The following is a 7,361-nucleotide window of genomic DNA, read 5'->3' as shown; positions in this document are numbered from 1 at the left end:
CACTTCAGGTTTACTGTATCCCTTGGACCCTCTTATTGACGATGAAACACAGAAATCGCATCCGAATTTAATACAAAAGGCATATTGATGACTTAAGTACGAGAGGATAGACACTCTCACTTTCTATGATTTGAACTCCTCCTGTGAGCCCAGTTTTAGATTCCGATGCTTCACTTCAGGTTTACTGTATCCCTTGGACCCTCTTATTGACGATGAAACACAGAAATCGCATCCGAATTTAATTCAAAAGGCATAATGCCGACTTAAGTACAAGAGGACTGACACTCTATCTTTCCATGATTTGAACCTCTCCTGTGAGTCCAGTTTTACATTTCGATGCTTTACCTCAGGTTTCCTGTATACCTTGGACCTTCTTATTGACGATGAAACACAGAAATTGCATCCGAATTAAATTCGAAAGGCACAATGCCGACATAAGTACAAGAGGACTGACTCTCTAACTTTCTATGATTTGACCTTCTTCTGTGAGTCGAGTTTAATTTTTCGATGATTCATTTCAGGTTTACTGTATCCCTTGGACTTTCTTATTGACGATGAAACACAGCAATAGCATCCGAATTTAATACAAAAGGCACAATGCCGACTTAAGGAAAAGAGGACTGACACTCTCAGGTGTATGATTTGAACCTCTCCTGTGAGTCCAGTTTTAGATTCCGATGATTCACTTCAGGTCTACTGTATCACTTGCACCTTCTTATTGACGATGAACCACAGAAATTGCATCCGAATGTACTACAAAAGGCATAATGCCGACTTAAGTACAAGAGGACTGACAATCTCACTTTCTATGATTTGAAACTCTCCTGTGAGTCCAGTTTTAGTTTCCGATTTTTCAATTCAGGTTTACTGTATCCTTTGGACCTTATTTTTGACGATGAAGCTCAGAAATTGAATCGGAATTAAATTCAAAATGCACAATGCCGACTTAAGTACAAGAGGACTGACACTCTACCTTTCTATGATTTGAACCTCGCCAGTGAGTCCAGTTTTAGATTCCGATGCTTCACTTCAGGTTTAGTGTATCCCTTGGACCCTCTTATTGACGATGAAACACAGAAATCGCATCCGAATTTAATACAAAAGGCATAATGCCGACTTAAGTACAAGAGGACTGACACTCTATATTTCCATGATTTGAACCTCTCCTGTGAGTCCAGTTTTAGATTCCGATGCTTCACCTCAGGTTTCCTGTATACCTTGGACCTTCTTAATGACGATGAAACACAGAAGTTGCATCCGAATTAAATTCGAAAGGCACAATGCCGACATAAGTAGAAGAGGACTGACTCTCTAACTTTCTGTGATTTGAACTTCTTCTGTGAGTCCAGTTTTAGATTCCGATGATTCATTTCAGATTTACTGTATCCCTTGGACTTACTTATTGACGATGAAACACAGCAATTGGATCCGAATTTAATACAAAAGGCACAATGCCGACTTAAGTACAAGAGGACTGACACTTTCACTTTCTATGAATTGAACCTGCCCTTTGAGTCCAGTTTTAGGTCCGATGCTTCACTTCAGGTTTACTGTATACCCTGGACCTTGTTATTGACGAGGAAACACAGAAATAGCATCCGAATTTAATACAAACGGCACAATGCCGACTTAAGTTCAAGAGGACTGACACTCTCACTTTCTATGATTTAAACCTCTCCTGTGAGTCCAGTTTTGGATTCCGATGCTTCACTTCAGGTTTACTGTATCCCTTGGACCTTCTTATTGACGATGAAACACAAAAATTGTATACGAATTTAATACAAAACGCACAATTCCGACTTAAGTACAAGAGGACTGACACTCACACTTTCTATGATTTGAACCTCTCCTGTGAGTCCAGTTTTAGATTCCGATGATTCACTTCAGTTTCCTGTATACTTTGGACCTTCTTATTGACGATGAAACACAGAAATTGCATCCGAATTTAATACAAAAGGCACAATGCCGACTTAAGGAAAAGAGGACTGACACTCTCACTTTCTATGATTTGAACCTCTCCTGTGAGTCCAGTTTTAGATTCCGATGATTCACTTCAGGTTTACTGTATCCCTTGTACTTTCTTATTGTCGATGAAGCACAGAAATTGCATTCGAATTTAATACAAAAGGCACAAGGCTGACTTAAGTACAAGAGGACTGACACTCTCACTTTCTATGATTTGATCCTCTCCTGTGAGTCCAGTTTTAGATTCCGATGCTTGACTACAGGTTTCGTGTATACCTTGGACGTTCTTATTGACGATGAGACACAGAAATTGCATCCGAGTTTAATAAAAAGGCACAATGCAGACTTAAGTACAAGAGGACTGACACTTTCAATTTCTATGATTTGAACAACTCCTGTGAGTCAATATTTAGATTCCGATGCTTCGCTTCAGGTCTACTGTATCACTTGCACCTTCTTATTGACGATGAACCACAGAAATTGCATCCGAATGTAATTCAGAATGCACAATGCCGACTTAAGTACAAGAGGACTGACACTCTACCTTTCTATGATTTGAACCTCTCCTGTGAGTCCAGTTATAATTTCCGATGCTTCACTTCAGGTTTACTGTATCCCTTGGACCCTCTTATTGACGATGAAACACAGAAATCGCATCCGAATTTAATACAAAAGGCATAATGCAAACTTAAAAACGAAAGGATAGACACTCTCACATTCTATGATTTGAACCTCTCCTGTGAGCCCAGTTTTAGATTCCGATGCTTCACTTTTGGTTTCCTGTATACGTTAGACATTCTTATTGACGATGAAACACAGCAATTGCATCCGAATTTAATACAAACGGCACAATGACGACTTAAGTACAAGAGGACGGACACTCTTACTTTCTATGATTTAAAACTTTTCTGTGAGTCCAGTTTTAGATTCCGATGCTTCACTTCAGGTTTACTGTACCCCTTGGACCTTCTTATTGACGATGAAACACAGAAATTGTATACGAATTAATTACAAAAGGCACAATTCCGACTTAAGTACAAGAGGACTGACACTCACACTTTCTATGATTTGAACCTCTCCTGTGAGTCCAGTTTTAGATTCCGATGATTCACTTCAGGTTTGCTGTATACTTTGGACCTTCTTATTGACGATGAAACACAGAAATTGCATCCGAATTTAATACAAAAGGCACAATGCCGACTGAAGGAAAAGAGGACTGACACTCTCACTTTCTATGATTTGAACCTCTCCTGTGAGTCCAGTTTTAGATTCCGATGATTCACTTCAGGTTTACTGTATCCCTTGGACTTTCTTATTGTCGATGAAACACAGAAATTGCATCCGAATTTAATACAAAAGGCACAAGGCTGACTTAAGTACAAGAGGACTGCCACTCTCACTTTCTATGATTTGATCCTCTCCTGTGAGTCCAGTTTTAGATTCCGATGCTTGACTACAGGTTTCGTGTATACCTTGGACGTTCTTATTGACGATGAGACACAGAAATTGCATCCGAGTTTAATAAAAAAGCACAATGCTGACTTAAGTACAAGAGGACTGACACTTTCAATCCCTATGATTTGAACAACTCCTGTGAGTCAATAGTTAGATTCTGATGCTTCACTTCAGGTCTACTGTATCACTTGCACCATCTTATTGACGATGAACCACAGAAATTGCATCCGAATGTAATACAAAAGGCACAAGGCCGACTTAAGTACAAGAGGACTGACACTCTCACTTTCTATGATTTGAACCTCTCCTGTGAGTCCAGTTTTAGATTCCGATGATTGATTTCAGGTTTCGTGTATACCTTGGACGTTCTTATTGACGATGAAACACAGAAATTGTATCTGAATTAAATTCAAAAGGCACAATGCCGACATAAGTACAAGAGGACTGACTCTCTGACTTTCTATGATTTGAACCTCTTCTGTGAGTCCAGTTTTAGATTCCGATGATTCACTTCAGGTTTACTGTATCCGTTGGACTTTCTTATTGTCGATGAAACACAGAAATTGCATACGAATTTAATACAAAAGGCACAAGGCCGACTTAAGTAGAAGAGGACTGACACTCTCACTTTCTATGATTTGAACCTCTCCTGTGAGTGCAGTTTTTGATTCCGATGCTTGACTTCAGGTTTCGTGTATACCTTGGACGTTCTTATTGACGATGAAACACAGAAATTGCATCCGAGTTTAATACAAAAGGCACAATGCTGACTTAAATACAAGAGGACTGACACTCTCACTTTCTATGATTTGAACCTCTCCCGTGAGTCCAGTTTTAGATTCCGATGATTCACTTCAGGTTTACTGTATCCCTTGGACTTTCTTAGTGTCGATGAAACACAGAAATTGCATCCGAAATTAATACAAAAGGCACAAGGCCGACTTAAGTACAAGAGGACTGACACTCTCACTTTCTATGATTTGAACCTCTCCTGTGAGTCCAGTTTTAGATTCCGATGATTGATTTCAGGTTTCGTGTATACCTTGGACGTTCTTATTGACGATGAGACACAGAAATTGCATCCGAGTTTAATAAAAAGGCACAATGCTGACTTAAGTACAAGAGGACTGACACTCTCAATTTCTATGATTTGAACAACTCCTGTGAGTCAAGTTTTAGATTCCGATGCTTCACTTCAGGTCTACTGTATCACGTGCAACTTCCTATTGACGATGAACCACAGAAATTGCATCCGAATGTAATACAAAAGGCATAATGCCGACTTAAGTACAAGAGGACTGACAATCTCACTTACTATGATTTGAACCTCTCCTGTGGGTCCAGTTCTAGTTTCCGATTTTTCACTTTAGGTTTACTGTATCCCTTGGACCTTCTTATTGACGATGAAGCTCAGAAATTGCTTCGGAATTGAATTCAAAAGGCAGAATGCCGACTTAAGTACAAGAGGACTGACACTTTCACTTTCTATGAATTGAACCTCCTCTGTGAGTCCAGTTTTAGATTCCAATGCTTCACTTCAAGTTTACTGTATACCTTGGACCTTCTTATTGACGATGAAACACAGAAATTGCATCCGAATTTAATACAAAAGGCACAATGCCGAACTAGTACAAGAGGACAGACACTCTCACTTTCAATGATTTGAACCTCTCCAATGAGTCCAGCTTTAGATTCCGATGCTTCACTTCAGGTCTATTGTATCCCTTGGACCTTCTTATTGACGATGAAACACAGACATTGCATCCGAATTTAATACAAAAGGCACAATGCCGACTTATGGAAAAGGGGACTGACACTCTCACTTTCTATGATTTGAACCTCTACTGTGAGTCCAGTTTTAGATTCCGATGCTTCACTTCAATTTCCTGTGTACGTTGGACCTTCTTATTGACGATGAAACACAGAAATTGCATCCGAATTAAATTCAAAAGGCACAATGCCGACATAAGTACAAGAGGACTGACTCTCTAACTTTCTATGATTTGGACCTCTTCTGTGAGTCCAGTTTTAGATTCCAATGATTCACTTCAGGTTTACTGTACCCCTTGGACTTTCTTATTGTCGATGAAACACAGCAATTGCAACCGAATTTAATACAAAAGGCACAATGCCAACTTAAGTACAAGAGGATTGACACTTTCACTTTCTATGAATTGAACCTCACCTGTGAGTCCAGTTTTAGATTCCGATGCTTCACTTCAGGTTTACTGTATACCTTGGACTATCTTATTGACGATGAAACACAGAAATTGCATCCGAATTTAATACAAAAGGCACAATGCCGACTTAAGTACAAGAGGACTGACACTCTCACTTTCTATGATTTGAACCTCTCCTGTGAGTCCAGTTTTAGATTCCGATGCTTCACTTCAGGTTTACTGTATCCCTTGGACCTTCTTATTGACGATGAAACACAGAAATTGCATCCGACTATAATACAAAAGGCACAATGCCGACTGAAGTTCAAGAGGACTGACACTCTCACTTTCAATGATTTGAACCTCTCCTGTGAGTCCAGTTTTAGATTCCGATGCTTCACTTCAGGTTTCCTGTATACCTTGCACCCTCTTATTGGCGATGAAACACAGAAATTGTATCCGAATTAAATTCAAAAGGAACAATGCCGACATAAGTACTAGAGGACTGACTCTCTAACTTTCTATGATTTGAACCTCTTCTTTGAGTCCAGTTTTAGTTTCCGATGATTCACTTCAGGTTTACTGTATTCCTTGGACTTTCTTGTTGACGATGAAACACAGCAATTGCATCCGAATTTAATACAAAAGGCACAATGCCGACTTGAGGAAAAGAGGACTGACACTCTCACTTTCTATGAATTGAACCTCCCCTGTGAGTCCAGTTTTAGATTCCTATGCTTCACTTCAGGTTTACTGTATACCTTGGACCTTCTTATTGACGATGAAACACAGAAATTGCATCCGAATTTAATACAAAAGGCACAATGCCGACTTAAGTACAAGAGGACTGACACTCTCACTTTCTATGATTAGAACCTCTCCTGTGAGTCCAGTTTTAGATTCCGATGCTTGACTTCAGGTTTCGTGTATACCTTGGACGTTCTTATTGACGATGAAACTTAGAAATTGCATCGGAATTAAATTCAAAAGGCACAATGCCGACTTAAGTACAAGAGGACTGACACTCTACCTTTCTATGACTTGAACGTCTCCTGTGAGTCCAGTTTTAGATTCCGATGCTTCACTTCAGGTTTACTGTATCCCTAGGACACTCTTACTGACGATGAAACACAGAAATCGCATCCGAATTTAATACAAAAGTCATAATGCCGACTTAAGTACGAGTGGATAGACACTCTCACTTTCTATGACTTGAACCTCTCCTATGAGCCCAGTTATAGATTCCGATGCTTCACTTCAGGTTTCCTGTATACCATGGAACTTCTTATTGACGATGAAACACAGCAATTGCATCCGAATTTAATACATAAGGCACAATGCCGACTTAAGTACCAGAGGACTGACACTTTCACTTTCTATGACTTGAACCTCCCCTGTGAGTCCAGTTTTAGATTCCGATGCTTCACTTCAGGTTTACTGTATACCTTGGACCTTCTTAATGACGATGAAACACAGAAATTGCATCCGAATTTAATACAAAAGGCATAATAACGACCTAAGTACAAGAGGACTGACACTCTCACTTTCAATGATTAGAACCTCTCCTGTGAGTCCAGTTTTAGATTCCGATTTTTTACTTCTGGTTTACTGTATCCGTTGGACCTTCTTTTTGACGATGAAGCTCAGAAATTGCATCGGAATTAAATTCAAAAGGCACAATGCCGGCTTAAGTACAAGAGGACTGACACTCTACCTTTCTATGATTTGAACCTCTCCTGTGAGTCCAGTTTTAGATTCCGATGCTTCACTTCAGGTTTACTG

Source organism: Schistocerca americana, unplaced genomic scaffold (assembly GCF_021461395.2).
Source record: "Schistocerca americana isolate TAMUIC-IGC-003095 unplaced genomic scaffold, iqSchAmer2.1 HiC_scaffold_29, whole genome shotgun sequence".
Classification (NCBI taxonomy): domain Eukaryota; kingdom Metazoa; phylum Arthropoda; class Insecta; order Orthoptera; family Acrididae; genus Schistocerca; species Schistocerca americana.
The sequence above is the reverse complement of the archived record's forward strand: the minus strand, read 5'-3'. Positions refer to the sequence as shown.